The following is a 17014-nucleotide window of genomic DNA, read 5'->3' on the forward strand; positions in this document are numbered from 1 at the left end:
TATTCCCTCGGGGCGAACTTTTTCCGTCGCTCAGGTTGAGGTCGTGACGCCGTTTCTCTGTCGCTACGGTTTGGCGGGTTCATGCAGACCGCTGCATAGTGATTGAGGCGGTTGCATTTCCTGCACATGGATCCCCATGCCGGGCAGGATTCTCCTTTGTGCCACGGGCCACCGCACCATTTGCAGGATTTATTCCGTTCTTGCGGCATCTGTGTTTTTTGGTTGTGCTTCATGCGAGTGTTTTGATGTGTAGATACAGCTGCTACCTCTTCTGATGGCTTGGAGTTGTCTAACGGGAGCCTTTGGATCGCTGCTTCAATCACTGCTACCTGGTCTTCAGTTTGCGCGCGAAGGCGCGCCATTTCTAGAATGCGGGATAGCCGTATGTTCCTTTCCGAGAGTATTGCTCTTCTCAGCTTTTCAGAGGATATGCCGTTGATTATTTGGAGGCGGATTGCGAACTCTTCATCCGGGAACTCGCAGCCAACTGCCATCTCGCGAAGGCGAGCGTGAAATTTGTCTACTGTTTCCTTCTCACGCTGTCTGGCCATGCAAAAATGGAAGCGTTCATAATCAGGGTTGAGGTCAGGTTCGAACATTTTCGTGAGAATTGCTTTGGCTGCGTCATAGTTGTTGTGGTCTCCGCGATCAGGGGTAGCGTTGAAGAGGCGTAGGGTGGCCGCTCCGACATTGAGTAGGAGAAACATGCGCTTCTTTCTCGCTATGGTGATGTCCCTGGCGTCAAGGTGCATTTCAAATTGTTTCAGCCATATTTCCCATCTGATGGCAGCCCCTGTGGTAAATGGGTCAAATGGTGGCATGAGCGTTGTGAGTGCTGGGTCCGGGTGGTCTGTGGTGAAGCTCTTTCGGATGGAGGAGCCGGTGTTGGTTCTTACAGGGCTGCTTTCGGAGCTCGACATGTTGTTGGGGCAGTGAACTTCTCACTAGGTAGAATGGGGCCTAGTGGAAGAGCGTGTCCCTGCGCGGCCTCACTGGATGGGGTGGTTGTTTCACTCACCGGTCTCTAGGTCGTGATGGCTGGGTGGTGAACGTAGGTTCCTGTTGTTTGTGCGGCCACCAGGCACAGGAGTCAGGAGTCCTGCACGTTGTTTGTGTGTGTGAGGCGGGGTTCCCTCACTGCTGGTGCGCGTGTTAATACGCGGCGTCATGGAATGTTCAGGAGCTGCCGACGTTGTAGTGGCCGACACGTGGGCAGGACGTTACTTGATGGAGTGTCAGCGTTGGTTGTGGCTGTCCGTGGCCTCGCAGAAGGATCGGCACTGTTTCTGCGTGCGAGGCACGGCAACCGGATGACCGCGCGGCTCTGCGTACAGGAGGGAGGGACGCGCGGTCTCACGTGGTTTCTTCCACGGCCTCGTCGCCAGTGTGATGTTGGCTGCCACCGGTGATGCAGGCGGCGGCGGGATCATGGAGCGGGCCCTGACAGAGGCCTACCCCAGTGCGCAGCGCGGCGGCCGCAGCGCGGCAAGGAAGACACGACCACTCGCTGAGGTGCATAAACCCGGACTGGCGCGCTGACGCCAGTTCCGGTGATTCCTTTATTTCCTTCTCGTCACGTGCCCCGGACTGACGGGTCACGTGACACCACACAGGGGACACCTCCGGTATAAGGGGGTACACCTTTACCGGGTCAAACCACAGCATTTTTGCACAGGCGACATTTTTGCCGCAAATGTACCACTGCATACTGTTTTACTCTAGCCGCTTCGTTTTTAAAATGGATTTTTGCATTTCCTTACTTTCCTAACGATTTGACCTTTTCTCAGAGTTCAAATCACATCCAGGGAGTTGGTGGGCACCTGTCCAAGTTGGTGGGTTAATGAGGGGAGGCGGGGAGTTGGGGGGCCAGGGGGTGGAGGGGTAAGGGCGTTGCCGGCATCCAGCTCTCCCTCTATCACTGACTGAATGTATTTTATAAGTCTTATTTCATTTGGTTTTTTAGTGTGACAAAATGCAAGAGTGCGGCTTCAAAATGAAATATACCAGGAATCTGGATTTATGCTGCCCCCAATGTCTTCAAATGGCCGCGTTTTCCCAGAAACTCTGGTAAGCCCCAAGACTGTAAAACAAAGTTTAACGGTCACTTTGCCCAAGATGCCTGCGGTTTGACCTTTCACCCTAGATGAATAGCAGTGCTTTAGCAGCAGGCAGTGGCTAAAGAATAGCTGTGAGGTGAGAGAAAAGGGCCGTCCCAATCATAGGCCACGCCTACATGACAGTGGGCGCTGGAAGTGGGTTCAGCCATCAGCTGTTGATAGATCACCCATGATCACTGGTGGCACCTTCTGGGGCGCAGGGATGTGGTGTGACACAGAGAGTTGGAAGCCAGGGGCCACTGGACACTTCCCAAGCACAGGGGAAAGGAGCAAACCGGAAACTGGATCAGACGTGAAGCCCTGATCTCCACAAGGAGTATTTGGCCCAGGAAGAGATGGGCTTACTTGGGTGCAGCAGCGATATTTGGGCCCCAGGGGAACCAACTGGCCTCTCCAACAGTGGTTTCAGTTGGTTAGGGGGGCAGGGGTGGGCTCACAGTCCGGTGTCAACTGGAACACAGTTCTGGAGCTAAGGGGAGCCTCTTGATGTGCTCCAAGGGCCTTTTGGGTCTGCAAGCTGCACTTGGAACTGGCAGTGGCTATTAGGTGTTGAAAGACTGCATTGAGGCTCTCTCTGAGGACTATGAGAAACCCACAGAGGTCCAGACATCTTGGGACTTCACAGGGTGCAGAAACCCGGAAATGCAAAATATCCCGAGAGGAAACAATGGCCTCCTTGCAAGAGATACATTACACCCACCCCTATTAGATTCAGTGCTGGCCATTGCCTCCTCATCTGGATAAAGGGTGAAAAGGCTGTTACCTCTGCTGTTTCGCTGAGGCAAAGCCCCCTTTGATTCCAAGTTTTGTGAAATGGAAGAATCCAGCACTCAACAGAAACTGCATCACAGGCAGAGGTTTTTTACCTCCCTCCTCCTGACAGCCTCAGAGCCACCATAACAGGTGCTAAACCAAATGGCCGACAATTGCTTTTATCACTTTATTTCAATGACTCTCTTACTTCGGCTGTTATTTATTGAGGCATGTCAAGGGCACAGCAGGGCATGTTTAAATCTTCACAAACGGGCTGGGTATCTAGCATATGAAAGGACATTTAGCAAACTGTTCTTTACAAAGTCTCACACTGTTCACCAGTTGTGATGAAGTTCCCGGACTTGTTTTAGTGACTTCTAGTTGGAGGGTTCAGGAAGCTGGGTAGCTCCCAGAGTGAGTGAGTGATATGCCCAGGGTTAGGAGGGAGGGGGCCGCTATTCACCCCCACTTGTTCCCCACCAATGGTCAAAGGACCACCACATGGATCAACAAAGTGATCCGAAAAACTTCTACAACACCTGTGATTTAGGCCAATTCACTGCAGAGAATCATAAAAAAAAGAGGTGCAAACACTTGGATGACGCCTATAATCTGGGGAGAGAGTAGCAGGATATAAAAACCTGTGAGGGGAAAGGTAGTCTGCGGGTGTTTGGAGGAAGCCATGAGTGTAGTGTGGATCTAGTTGACAATCCAGCAGAGAGTTGGGAGAAGGACAATGAAACCTCCATCTCTCCATCTCCAACACTCTGGACATCCTTGCCCCTGTCATGAAGATCTTATTGAAGCCTGCCTCCACGTGCGACTCTTTATAGGACTCTGACTTGGCCGCTCTGAAGCGCAAGTACAGAGTTGCTGAGCAGAAGTGGCAGGCTTCAAGCACATCCTCTGACCAACTGGCTTGCTGCCTGCTCCAAAGGCAATATCGATTCTCTGTCTGCTCTAAGAAGAGGGCTCATGTCCAAGCCCGCATTTCTGGGGCCACTAATAACAAGGCTGAACTTTTCAAAATCTGCAATGAGCTTGCCAATCCTACTGCAGTCTCCTCTTCCCTCCCAGGCCCTCTGAAAAGCACTGGCCTCCCACTTCTCCGCCAAAACTCAGGACATCCTGTCCTCACTATCCCCTACTCCCCTTCCCACGGCCCCTCCAATCTTGCCTCCCTTGGCCCCACTCTAGCCCTCCCCATACTCTCCTCCTCTCCCATTGCACCGGGAGATAGGTCTTTAGAGTAGTCCGTTCTATGAAAGTCTCCTCCAAACAGGTGCTCCCCTGCTCTTGCAGAACTATCAAGGACAACATTCACTCTCTCACCCCTGTCTTGGCTGACATTTGTAACCATTCCCTTGTCCCATTCCTTTGTCCCATTCCTTTGCCACTGGCTTTTTCCCACAACCCCACAAGCACTCCCTAGTGCACCCTCTCCTAAAAAAGGAATCTGCTGGCCCTTCCTGCACGGCTAACTATCACCCTATCTCCATCACCCCTTTCCTGGGCAAACTCCTAGCGAAGTTGGTGATCCCCCAACTGACCCATCACACTGAATCTGCTGGCTGTCTCCATGACCACTGTGACAAATCAACTTCTGGGGCACCAGTGGTCCAGGGATGAATATCGGTGTCTAAACCATCAATCAGCCCCACACCTCTAGTATTCCAGAAGGGATCTGAACAGATTGGAAACACAAGTCAATTATAAACCTCCTTGTCCAATTTTGGTAACGTGGACAGAATGGCAGGCTTATCTCTGCAAGGTCATGGATCGTTGGTTAGTTGCAACACAGTGAAAATGCAATTATTACCCAATGATAAAAGGGACTGTCCAGCCATGGCTGTATAAAAATATCTACTTTATTATTATCACAACTGACAGTTCTAGCACACTACAAAATACAACCCACCCTGCAAAGGAATGCAGAGGACAGACAGTTTTGCAATACTAGGTGGTGGGAACTTGGGGATTGTGGAGAGGACGTCCTTAGGTGAGACATGGTATCTCCATTCCCTTTCCAGAATGAACATTCTATCCCTCAAGCCTTTGTAGGCTGTTGTCAGCACTTTCCCTTTTCTTCCCTCCAAAATATGCCCCAAAAATACTACCTCAACACTGGGACGAGGAAGAGAACAACTAGGAGGACACATCCTCATTTGGGTGAGATAAACACATATCAGTCTTATATTATTATAAATGCAAACAAACATCAGTCAAGTACCAAGACAAGGAGGAGACAACTGTCAAACTTGCAGGTTTCCTCTTCTGAGTCCGTGAACTCCCCCACCTCCTCACCTGAACTGCTGGTCTCTTGTCAAGCTGTCTTCTTCCTTCCCGGGTCAGATAGCCTTTTTTTATGTAGATAAGGTATGCTTCTGTAAGACGCCATAGTGGTTGCTTGATTGGCAAGCAGGCCACTGGCCTCACTCCTGAGACAGCCAAATAGGGGAAAAAGCCAAACGTGGCACAAAAAAAACCCACGTTCCTTTGCAGGAGGTGTGTATCCTCTGCCAGTTGGCTATATCCTTTGCAGGTATCTGGGATGATAACAACCCGTGGTCCAGGAAGATGAAGAAGACAGAATCCAGGGATCAGGTCCCTCGAGGAAGAGAATGGATCCCAGGCCGGAAGGACAAGGAGGGGAAACCATTAACAGGTAGAACCCAGTGGAAGCGAGAGCACGTCCCGCGGGTAAACCCTGAAGTATGGAATGAGCCGGAGCATCCAGCGATTCCGTGAAACTCTGAGGTAAGCAGGGAGGAGGGGGGAACCCCAGCAGATGGCCAGCAAACCAGAGGGAGGGAGCAGAGGCCAGGGAAGGAAGCCAGAGAAGGGAAGAAGCAGGGAGAAAATGAGATAGAGCGCTCTAGCGAGGCCCCAGGGAGACTGGAGCTAAGGAGAGCGCAGGAGAGAAAGGTGCCTCGGTAGGCGGCGAGGGAGAGCAAGAACAGAAAGGCTCAGCAGAGCACAAAGAGGAGACAGCATAAAGACCCAAAGAGAAAGCCTAGTCAAAGGGTTGCAATGCGCCAACCACCGGGAGCGAGGGGAATAACAACCTCCTGGCAGCTGCCATGTTGGAAAAGACTAGACCGCTGCAGCGGTGCGGAAGAAACGTGATGGGACAATTCAATGGCATCGTGAGCAACATCGATCCCATATGCGCCAACCTGTGAGGTGCATGAGAACAACACAGAGTTATGCACACATCCTTTAATTCAAACCTCCACAAACACCATTCTGGTACTGAGACGAGGAAGAGGGCTATGGAGGATTTCAGATGGCACAGTCAGGCATGTCCAGCTAATGAGTTTTACCAGGTTCAGGCAACTGGACTGAAAGACCCACAGCTGTGCTCATTTAACAATCCCAATGGATATAAAAATTCTGGCTGCACAGCACAACAGGGATGTAGCAGGTAAGCTGGTTGGGGAAAGCAGGCTGGCAGCAAAGCGGGCTGTAGAGAAAAAGGCTGGAGAGAGAGAGGAGCGGGAGACACCAGTGCTGGGAGCCGTGTTGTGCAGAAGAGAGGGATGCCAAGGATGGCCGTGAGAGGGTCTGGAAGCCCAGAAAACCCTGCTTGTTCGGTACAAGCAGCGGGAAGCTGTGGGGCACCGAAGCACTCCAGTCAGCGCAGGACTCCAGGAGAGCAAGCAGTGCTCTCTATGACCTCTGCGAGGGAAGACCAGAGGTGTTGGAAGCCGGAAAGCAGAGCAAAGAGTTGAATGAAGCCGACAGGAGCTGCCGTAAGAAACCGGTGAGTGAAAACAGGGAAACACTCATACCGGGGCACTCTGGGAACCTGAAACTAACGCTTTTTGAATACCGAAGGAACGGAAAGTTGTTATGAGCACTTTTGAATGCGAAAACATGTGCTTTTGAATACCGAACAAATTAAAAGACATTGGGCCTCAACACACGTTGGGTGGTATCCTGGCAATAAATCGCTATTAGTGCCGGATCCCGACTTGCAGTAAGGCTGTAAGTACCCATTTTTTAAGAGTCCATAGGACTCTATGCGGCATGTTGCATGCTATTACCGTGCCATAATTTGCACCGCGGTAATAGCGCCGCAAATGGGCAGAAATTCACCAGGTTTACCTTCAACTTAAAGCTGGAGCTAAAGCTGGGTGACTTTCCGCCCAACTTATAGTTGGGTGGAGCAGTAATGTGGTGGTAATAGCGTTGCTGCCGCATTTTTACACCGCCCAACTTATGATGAGGCCCATTGTAAGCAATTCTTAATGCCGCACTGAGCAAAAGCAAGTTATGAGGACTTGTGAATGAAGTAATAGCAAGGTGGTGCAAGTAGCAGATACCATGGGATTAATTGTTTGAGACACAAGTGTTGAGATGGGAAACAAGCTAAAGAGTTCAAGGAACTGCGGGTTACAAGGAAGCCTGTATTGGGAAAAGCCATACCACAGACATTGTAGCGAAGTGCATGGTGGCCAACAAAACCACATTAAAGTGTTGGAAGCGTGTGACACTGATGAAAGAAAAAAGCATCACTGTCAAAGGCAAGCAGTGGACAATTGTTGATGGAAAGCAAACCAGAAGGGTTATCGGTTGCGTGACCTGTAATGGGAGGACCGTGTGGTCCGACAACTGCACCTAGACTGAGTGCCCCATTTATGGAAAGAGCCAATAAAAGTATCCATAAAGAAGCTTGTGTAGTGCAACAGTCACTTATGTGATTTTTAAGTCAAGAAACAGAACTATTTAGGTGAACCAGTGAAAAGTACCGATGATAAAAGAGCTGGGCAGTGTCCCAAGGAATTGTGTTGTTTTGAAAAGCTGGAAGATTTGAACTCTTAGGGAATGGAACCCTGATACTTTGTGAACTGTTTTAAACATGGGGAAGATGAAGCTGATTACAAGCTAAGAGCTGGAAGAAGCTCGGAACTTTATTCTCAACACTATTCATTTTGATGCTGGCATCCCTACACATTGTATACAGTTAGACTGAGGGCAAGTATAGGTTTTAGACACAGACAGACATTTGATTTGCACTTCCTGATGCAGACTATCCTTAGTTTTATTTAGGTAGGGAAATCCGACCTAAGCATAGAGCAAGTTAGGCCTTACTCCTTCCTGACTTTTAAGTTAAATAAAACGTTTGAACTAATTTTGAATCTGTTGTATGTTTCTACTTCATGATTCCTTCACAGGTGGCAGGAGGAGAGCATACTGTGGCGTGAGGAGAACAGAGGGGGTGGCCGGAGGGGAATGTGAAGTGTAGATAGTAGGGGACCATCAGCTAGCAGGAGAACAGCACAGGTTGATGGCAGAAGAGCAGAGGTTGGGGACAGGAGGGGCAAATAGAGTGGTATCAGGAGAACAAAGACTCTGAAGAGTGAGGTCCATACCACGTTCTTTTGAATTGAGTATGTATAATAGATTTGTTAAAAAACACATTAATGCACTATAAGAATTGTTTATGACATTCATTTGCTGTAAAATGTTTTTAATGTAACACATTATTTCTTCGCACAAGACAATTAATTGTCTATTTTTTCAGCTTTTACAGTCACTAATGGGCTAATTGTTCAATTTTTACAGTAAGTTATCTTTTTCATTCAGTTGTTTGATAAAATGAGATACATTGAGTGTTTGGTTTTGTTTTCCTTATTTTTGCTAGCTGTTAAATTTGCTTGAATTTCTTTGAATTTCATGTTTCAATAGGTTTGCATACTTTATGGTGCAGTCGCAAGAACTTAAATGGTTTGAATAATGCTTTGTTTTTTCTGGGACTTATTTTAATTAACATGTTTGCAATGCTTCTAGTCCAAGTTCTTTGAGACACCCTTATATTGAAATGTGTGTTTCTGGAGACTGATAACAAACAAAAATAATGTAATACATTACTTTAAATATGGGCAGGTACGCAATGAATATGTAAGGCATTTGGAGAGGAATGTTTCAGGAAATGGCTAAAGAAGACAGTCCCGGATTACCAAATAGACAAAGTAAGCACCAGCCTAGGGGCCCCACTCCTTTTAGTGGCCCGCGACAACAGATCAAAATAATATTGATTTGATCTTGGAAGAAAATTACAATCAAGTTTTCTTAAATTATTTTCAAAAGATAGGAAAAAATTCATCAACTCAAACAAACAAAATCTTTACATTAAAGACTCTATAGAGAAAATACTGTATTAATGTAATGTACCCATTAAAAACTTAAAGTACATAAACCAGAGACATCAGATTCACATAACAGTTTGTCTCTTAAATGCTAATCTTCTGGCAGCTGTCAATTTGTAAGAAAAAATCTGGTGCAAGCTACGTTCGTGTAATGTACAGACTGTAATAAAATTGGTATATTCTAATTGTTGTTTGGTATTTAAAAACGTTTTAGGAGATCATTTGCAAAGGGGGCCCTGAAACTTCAACTGCCTAGGGGCCTCCACAGGGTTTCATTTGGCACTGAAAGAAGAGGATGCACCCTTCTCCTTAAAATACACAATCAGGAGTCTTTCCAAGGAGAGTTTTGCTGTTTCTTTCAAAAGCTACTCCAAAGCATGCCCTTGAGAAAGTGGTAAAATCTTTAGAATCTGCCTATTCCCCGAATCCTGGCGATTAATTCTGGGGAATAGGCAGGATTCGGGGAATAGGAAATTGAGTAACTCCAAATACGAACATTGAGTAACTCCAAATACGAACATGAACTTTACACATAAAGGGCCTGTGACAAAGTCCTCTGCGTTACTCTGGGGATATCTAGTGGGCCGACCAGTGGGTCTGGCAACCTCCCCAAGCTAGAGCAGGACGGACCCGTGGGTAGTATTAGAGGATCCCCAGGTCCCCATAACTTAGCTTCGATCATTGGGCAGGAGCAGTCCAATGATGGCCAAAGCTACCACGGACCCTCTAATGGCATTGCCAAAGGACATCTACCACATGCGGGGAATCCCACACACACACACACCCTAGGCAAACTCGTAGAAAGATATTGGCTGGCTGTTCAGAATTGAGTTAACAACTCAGAAGCATTTTCAACACTCGCCATAGGTCCTGCTGCAATCACGCCTCTGTTGCAGTCAGTGGGTGCCATTGTGCATGGTTGGGCTGACACTAACAAGGAATTCAAGATGACAGACAGGCTTTTTCATGCCACGGTCCAAACTTTCATGTGTATTGTGTGCAGACATATGCTCCTTCTGAGCGAGGGAAGAAATTATGCAAGTACTCACCAAACATAAGCAGTAATATTGACAAGGGTAAGACAGGCCTCCTCGTTCTACTCGACCTCAGCGCCGCATTTGATCTCCTCGACCATAACCTACTCCAGAATGCGCTAAAAAAGACCACCAACTGCTCTGATGAAGCCATCAGCTGGATAATGTCCTTTCTAAAAAACAGAATATCCAGAGTGCACTGGGGGGACAAGTTCTCCCTCGAAAAAGAAATCCTCTGTGGAGTTCCCCAAGGGGCCAGTATGTCACCCCTACTGTTTAATCTTTACTTAAAGTACCTATGCCTTGTTCTCGACCACATAAACACCTATTTCATTAACTATGCTGACGACACGCAGCTTGTATTCGAACTAAGTGGCAATTATCAGAAAGATAGCGGGCAACTTACCACAATATACAACCACGTGGAGCAATGGATGGACTCTAATTGAATGTGCCTAAACGGAAAAAAACGGAACTCATGATTTTCGGCTCATCCTCTGCTCGTGCTAAGCTACCCTCATCCTACACATCCTTCCACATTAAAGATCCCCCCCATTCCGGTCCTAAGCAAGGTTAAAACCCTAGGTATGCTGCTAGAAGCATCGTTGGGTGCGGACGCCCAAGTACAGTTCATCAAAAAAAACTGTGCTTACCACCTCCGCCTAATAAAAGCCATCAGACCATTCATATCTGAGGAAAATTGCGCGACCATAGCAAGAGCCACCATCTTGTCGCGCCTTGACTATGGCAACGCTTTAGTCCTGGGTGCCTCCAAGCAATGCCTACAAAGCTACCAAATTGTACAGAACAACGCGGTAAGAATTGTCAAGCTCAAAACTTAAATAGAGCATATCAGCAACTCCAGAAGGGAGCTTCATTGGCTGAAAATCGAAGATAGGCTACATTTCAAAACCTTAACCATCGTTCACAGATGCATCTACGGAAAGGCTCCAACCTACTTAAAAACTAGGATCAAACCATACGTTCCTAATAGAACACTGAGATCATCCCAACTTGGTAAAATTGCTACGGCACCACACAAACTCAAAAGTGGCCTAGGTAGAGCCTTTCCAACCCTTGCAGCCAACCTTTGGAACAACCTACCAGACCACCTTAGACTGGAAAACAACTACTCGCGTTTTCGCAAACAGGTAAAAACCCACATCTTCAAATAAACGGCCATCACTGCCTATACTTCAGTTAGCTTAATTCTATGTGACTGTCCCGTCCGCTCTGTCTAATCACTATCTGTCCGTCCGTTCTCGTGTCCTTGTTTCTGCGCCCCGAGGCTCGCGAGCTACCGGCGCAATATAAATATTAAAATAAAAAATAAATAAAAAATAAAATAATAATGATACGCATGAACAGGCACTTATACCCAATCTATGCAAAAAACAAGGGGGGTCCTTACACCCAAACTAGTCAGAGGAGAAGAATATAAAAGTTACATCAAAGGAAGAGGAGGGTGGGAGTTTGAAGAAGGAGGATGTAGCAGGTGTTTGAGCAAGTTTGCAATTGGAGGAAGGGGAAGGAGTTTGGGGAGAGACAGGGAAGCATGAAATGAAGAAGACTGGGGATAAGAAGGGCAGTAGAGTCATCAGAAGGTGGTTAGTGGAAGTTATCAGAAGGAGACAGGTGAAGTGCAGGAAGCTAGCAAACTGGAAGCAAGCAAGAGCAGGAAGGAATGAGAGGACATGATTGGCCCAAGAAAGGAAGGTGGTAAGAGTGAGACTCTGATCAGAAGGGGCTAAATGTGCAGTGGGAAGAGGCTCGATGAAATTGTGTAGCATCAAGAAGATCAGGAGCAGAGATGGAGTAAGAAGGTTGCAGATAGGGAAGAAAATAGGACTGTAAGAGTGGCAGGTGATTAGGCTCTCTTGTTCTCGTGAGTGGGAATTGGGGAAGAAAAACCCATTAAGCTCTGTCCTGTTTCAGAGATGCCCCAACTATACGTTCAGCTCGTGGTGGAGGCACAGCGCCACCTACAGTAGCTACAGGAGGATCAGAGGTGGCAGCATCACTGAGAAAACAAGAGACAAACGGAGGGAAGCCTATAAAGAGTACCTCAGACATGTAGTTTTGGGGTTGTAACCCAAACCTTTGTGAAGATTGTAAGGAGCCCTTGAAAGTGTGAAACTCTTTTTTTATCAACCAGAACTGTGTGACTGCAGAGGCTTACACTGAAGGATAATGTGGTTCTTTTTGGTATATTCCAATGTAGTAATGAAGGAGAAGCTGTCTTAGCCATTCCAAGAAGCACCATATTGTTTTGGCTCTGTTCATCTTTTTTTTTTTAAAGAAGCTGGTTTGAAGGGCTTTTGGAAAGAGGCAGGGGAGTTCAGCCTTGGCAGCCCTAGTGGAGAAGAATTTAGGATGGTATTCGCCCTTAAGCAAGGGTTCATTTATCACATGTCCTTAAAGGTCACTGAGAATAGAATTCAAGAACCTCAATGTCATACACTCAGGGAGATGGCGTGTATGGGATCATTGGAGACATTGCCTCCATTAACTTTCCCCTTCACGGTTTTTGACGTCCTTGCTTAGCGGTCTAGTTGTTTGCAACATGGCCGCCGCTGGGAGCTTTTGTAGCAGAAGTTTCCCGGTGGTCGGCGGTCGGTGCGTTGCAACGTACTAGGTTTCTCCTTTTGTTGCTTGCGCTCTGTGTGATTTCTTTCGCTTAGCGGTGATCCGCTCTGTCCTGTGTTTTCCTCTTTTGTTTTTCTCCTCCGCTCTGTGATTCTGCTGCCTTCCTGACTGCTGCTCGCTTCGACTTGCCTTCCTTGCCTTTCTGCGGTCTCTGCCTTGTTCTCCTCTACGCATTTCTTTGTCTTATCTGCTTTCCTCTATTTTTTGGCTACATTATTCATTTTTGCTGGCATGATCGGTCCCTTTTTTGCTCCGGATCCTTTCCCGCCAGCATAGCCATTTCCCTGCAGTTGTATATCATGTACTCCCTGGCTTTCCTCTGTGTACGTCCACCTAATCCTTTTGGGAGGTTTGTGCCTTAGTTAACTTACTTTCCTACCACAGACATCCGTACTTCCATCGCTGTACTCCGGAAGCCCTTCCACCACCGATCACGGATCTGCTCCATCATTACCTCGCCAGTTACTGACATCCTGGTTCTTCATTGGGGTTTTATATGCCTGGAGGCTTTTTCCCCATTTATTAGGCTGCTCCGGATGAGAGGTCACTGGTCCGCTGAGACCTCGCGGTCACAGTGGCTTCCTTTTGGGGCAGACCGTATCTACACAAAAAAAAGGAGTTACCTGTCAGAAGAAGGACGAAGAAGGCAGCTCCGGCATCCGTTACTTCAGGTGAGGAGGAAGAGGGGGAATTGGATATAAGGTACTCTGAGGTAGAGGAAGACTCCTTGGACAGTCTTGACACTTATAACCACACACCATGCTTGGTCTTGTCTGTTGATCTATCTGCGATATGAAATATGGTGTCAGAAGTGTGGTCAATAGGCTCAGGCAGAGTACACCAATGCCTAACTGTCCTAGATCAACAAGCTGTCGTTGAAACTCAGACCAATCCTTTGCATTGAACACCTTTGATAACATTCAAGTCCATCCTGGAGGGAATTTATAGGGCTTCTTCAGATCTGGTGAGGGTTGTCCCACGTCAGCCAACCCAACGAGGCAGAGAAAGACTGGAATTAACCACAAACGAGGAAGGTTTGGATAGAAATTCAGACTCCAATCTCCTGGGAAGTCCTAGGATGGCATCGGTGCGTAGCAACAATGAATGTCAAAACCTCTACCAGTGAGAGCCTGGCACTGCTGCCTGACCGAAATCTTTGAGTGTCAGCACTTGCCCACCCCCTTGCCCTTCTGCTTAGAGCATGGAAGGGTGCTGATGCCTTCTAGAAGTCTTTTAGGGGATTAGCCCTGCCCAATGAGCAGGAAAGCACAAGCTCCCACTTTCTGGAGGACGCCAACTCAGACCCTTGTGAAGGCCAGATGGAGTATGCAGGAAGTATGCTGGCAGAAGTGACACTCGGAACCTTGACTGTCATATTTCTATATTTATAATTAACTAGTGGCAGACCTACTAGCTCTGCTGAGCTAATTATAGTCTCAGACACTGGTCGCATCCATGTCACTGTTATAATGCATTCCCCAGGTGTTGATCTGGAGATTTTCTTTCAAAACTCTAAAGAGGATCGCTGAAACAGCAAAGTGGGAAAAAGAGTTGGCTACATTAAATCACACTCCTCTTGTGTCACCCTCCGCCCCTGGAAGGTATGACACCGTTGGAAGCTCCATTGATGGGGCGTCACGTTTCTCCCTTAGTAGCAGTCTAGTCTGCGTTCTGCTCTCTCACTTTAAATACAAGCCACGCCCCTCGCTCCGAGCATTGCAACTTTGTTTGACAGGAGGCTCTTATCGTGTGCTACTTCTCTCTGCATCTGTTTACCACTCTGCCTTCCTTTGATCTCCCCTGCTACGGCCGGTACTCCGGTACAGTGCCTTCTCTGTGGTTTTCCCTCGCTCTCGAGGTTTTCCCTCCATCCTGCTGCGCAGCCATCCCTCTCAGGTAGGTTTCCCATTCAGTTTCTACCTTGCTTTCCATAGCTTGACTCGTGCTCTTCTCTGTGATTCCCTCGCAGAGTCAGCTACGCCGGCAGAACCTCTCTTTGATTTCTCCCGTTGCTGTCTATTTGCATGGCTTGCGCCTCTGCATTCTTACCCCGCGGAGCCTGCAAACACCTTCAGCATTTCTCTCAGGCTTTCACTCTTACGTAGACTTAGGGCTGGTTCTCGCCCATCCGGTTCCCTCGGCAAAGTCAGCTGAGTCTGTGTTCCCCTTTCTGCCTCTCTTGTCATGGTTGCAGTGGGCCCTGCTCCTCTCTTTTTCATTAGACTCATTCCGCCCCAGCTACGCGACGCTTACCTTCTCTGTTCTCCTTTCTCTCTCCATTCTTCATACAAACCCGCGTGGTAGCACTGGCAGTACTTCTCCCAGCCAAGTCAGATACTTTCAAGACCTCCAAGTAATATGAGCTGAACCTGCTATACCTTCCTCAAACAACACAGGGTTTTTTCTGCCTAATTGGCTTTTTCCCTGTTCAGGGCTGGCTCCGCTGAGTTCTCCTTGTTCGTAGTTTCCACCCTTGGTCAAGGTGGCCTCTGGAGGTGCCCGCCCTTATCTCCACGAACGAAAGAAGGAGAAGAAGGAAAAGAAGGAAAAAGAGAAAGGGGAGACCAGGAAGGCTCGAAGAAAGAAGAAGCCAGTGACCTAGGACAGCTCTACTGAAGATCCAGGTGAGGAGAGTCAGAGGGAGGATAATTCAGACCCTGATATCTTGTCAGGGGAGCTTCAGGCCAACTATTAATTGTTGAATGCATACCGACAGACAGAATACCACACTTTGAGAGATGGTATACTGAAGGAACTGTGGAGAGACCATGAATAACAATAGTAGCAATTTTGAGATATGTGTTTGCTTTTTCAGCTAACACCATGGTAGAGGCCCTATAGAATCAGGGTTCTCTTAGAAAAATGGCAAGGAAAATTAAATGCCAAAGAACTGAAGGAGAAACTATTCATGGAACAGCTCTTCAACTCGCTTCATTCTCAGTAACAATGTCCATTTTAACAACTGCATAAACCAACCGTGGAGTGCATAGGACCCAGCAGTCAAGACCATAAACCCCGAAACCGAGTAGGGGATGTAAACAAGTGCTGCTCAGTGGCCTCGCCTAGCTACGGCATGAGGCTAGCTACCACAAGGGCATTAAGGAGTGGAGGAAGCCAGAGGCCCCCACAGCCCCCTGCTTGTCCTGAGACAAAGGTGAACACACCAACACATGCTTTGCACCTGCAGTGCTGTGGAAAGGTGATTCATGGCAGGGGACGTGGAAGAGTATAGCTCCTCCATCCACAACACTAGTGTCTTCTGGGTTCAGAGCGCTTTATGAAAAAGGACTGCTTCTCGATGTGACTCTTCTAATTGAAGATCACCAATTCCAAGCCCACAAAGCTTTGCTTGCTACTCAGAGTGATTACTTCTGCATCGTGTTCACAGCTGATATGAAGGAGCGTGACCAGGACAAGATCCATCTAAAAGGTGTCACTGCAACAAGATTCAGTCCATGTACTGCAATTCATGTATTAGCGGAGCATCAAGCTGAGTCTGGCTACAGTCCATGAGATTCTACAAGCTGCCATGTATCTCCAGCTAACAGAGGTGGTGAAGTTCTGCTGCTCTTTCGTGAGGGTTAAAATCTGGACAACTGTGCAGAAATAATGAGGCTGCTGGATGACTTCAGTGTGAACATCGAAGGGGTCTGGGAAAAGCTGGATAATTTCCTGCTGGAGAACTTTGTGCCTCTTATGTCCAGACCTGTCTTTCTGTCCTACCTACGTTTTGAGAAGCTAATACATAATCTGGAGAATGACTTGTTAAGCAGGTTTCCTGAGATAGAGCTGTACGAGTCTGTTCAGGCTTGGCTACGGCACTATAGGAGACGCTGGAGACACACGGACACCATCATACAGAATATCAGGCTTCGCTTGACGACACCATCCAGTCTGTTTGAGAAGGTTGGTGCATTTGAAAGCAGTAGTCAGGATTCATCGCTTAGCTAGGGCAGCATGCCACTAATAGCTAAGCTTCCCAAACCTGCTAGGGCAAACAAACAATAATAACCACATCACTATTTCAAAGCATGTCTGACTGCTTTGCAAGGGAGTTTTTTATTAATAAAACTGGTTGGTGTTGAAGGAAAAAAAAACACAAACCAAGAATGAGCAAATGCCACCAGTTCGCACCACAGACCACCTTGGAATTTGGCCCTAAAATTTCACATGCCACACGTCCATTGTCTGGAAACCATCAGACCGGGGGAAACATTTAAACCAACACCCATCATGGATGAGAAATAGATTATTGATTAGTATGCCTGTGGAAAACTCAGTCATGTAGCTTGTTCAAGTCCTACAACTTCAC

The 17014-nt window shown here is 47.5% G+C and overlaps 1 pseudogene; it reads left to right on the forward strand.

Annotated features, from left to right (window-relative positions):
- Nucleotides 1–15908: 15908 nt before the first annotated feature.
- LOC138566110 (kelch-like protein 15 pseudogene) lies at nucleotides 15909–16653 on the forward strand (annotated as a pseudogene).
- Nucleotides 16654–17014: the final 361 nt, after the last annotated feature.

This window comes from Ambystoma mexicanum, chromosome 2p (genome assembly GCF_040938575.1).
Source record: "Ambystoma mexicanum isolate Mex_15411 chromosome 2p, UKY_AmexF1_1, whole genome shotgun sequence".
NCBI classification, from domain to species: Eukaryota; Metazoa; Chordata; class Amphibia; order Caudata; family Ambystomatidae; genus Ambystoma; species Ambystoma mexicanum.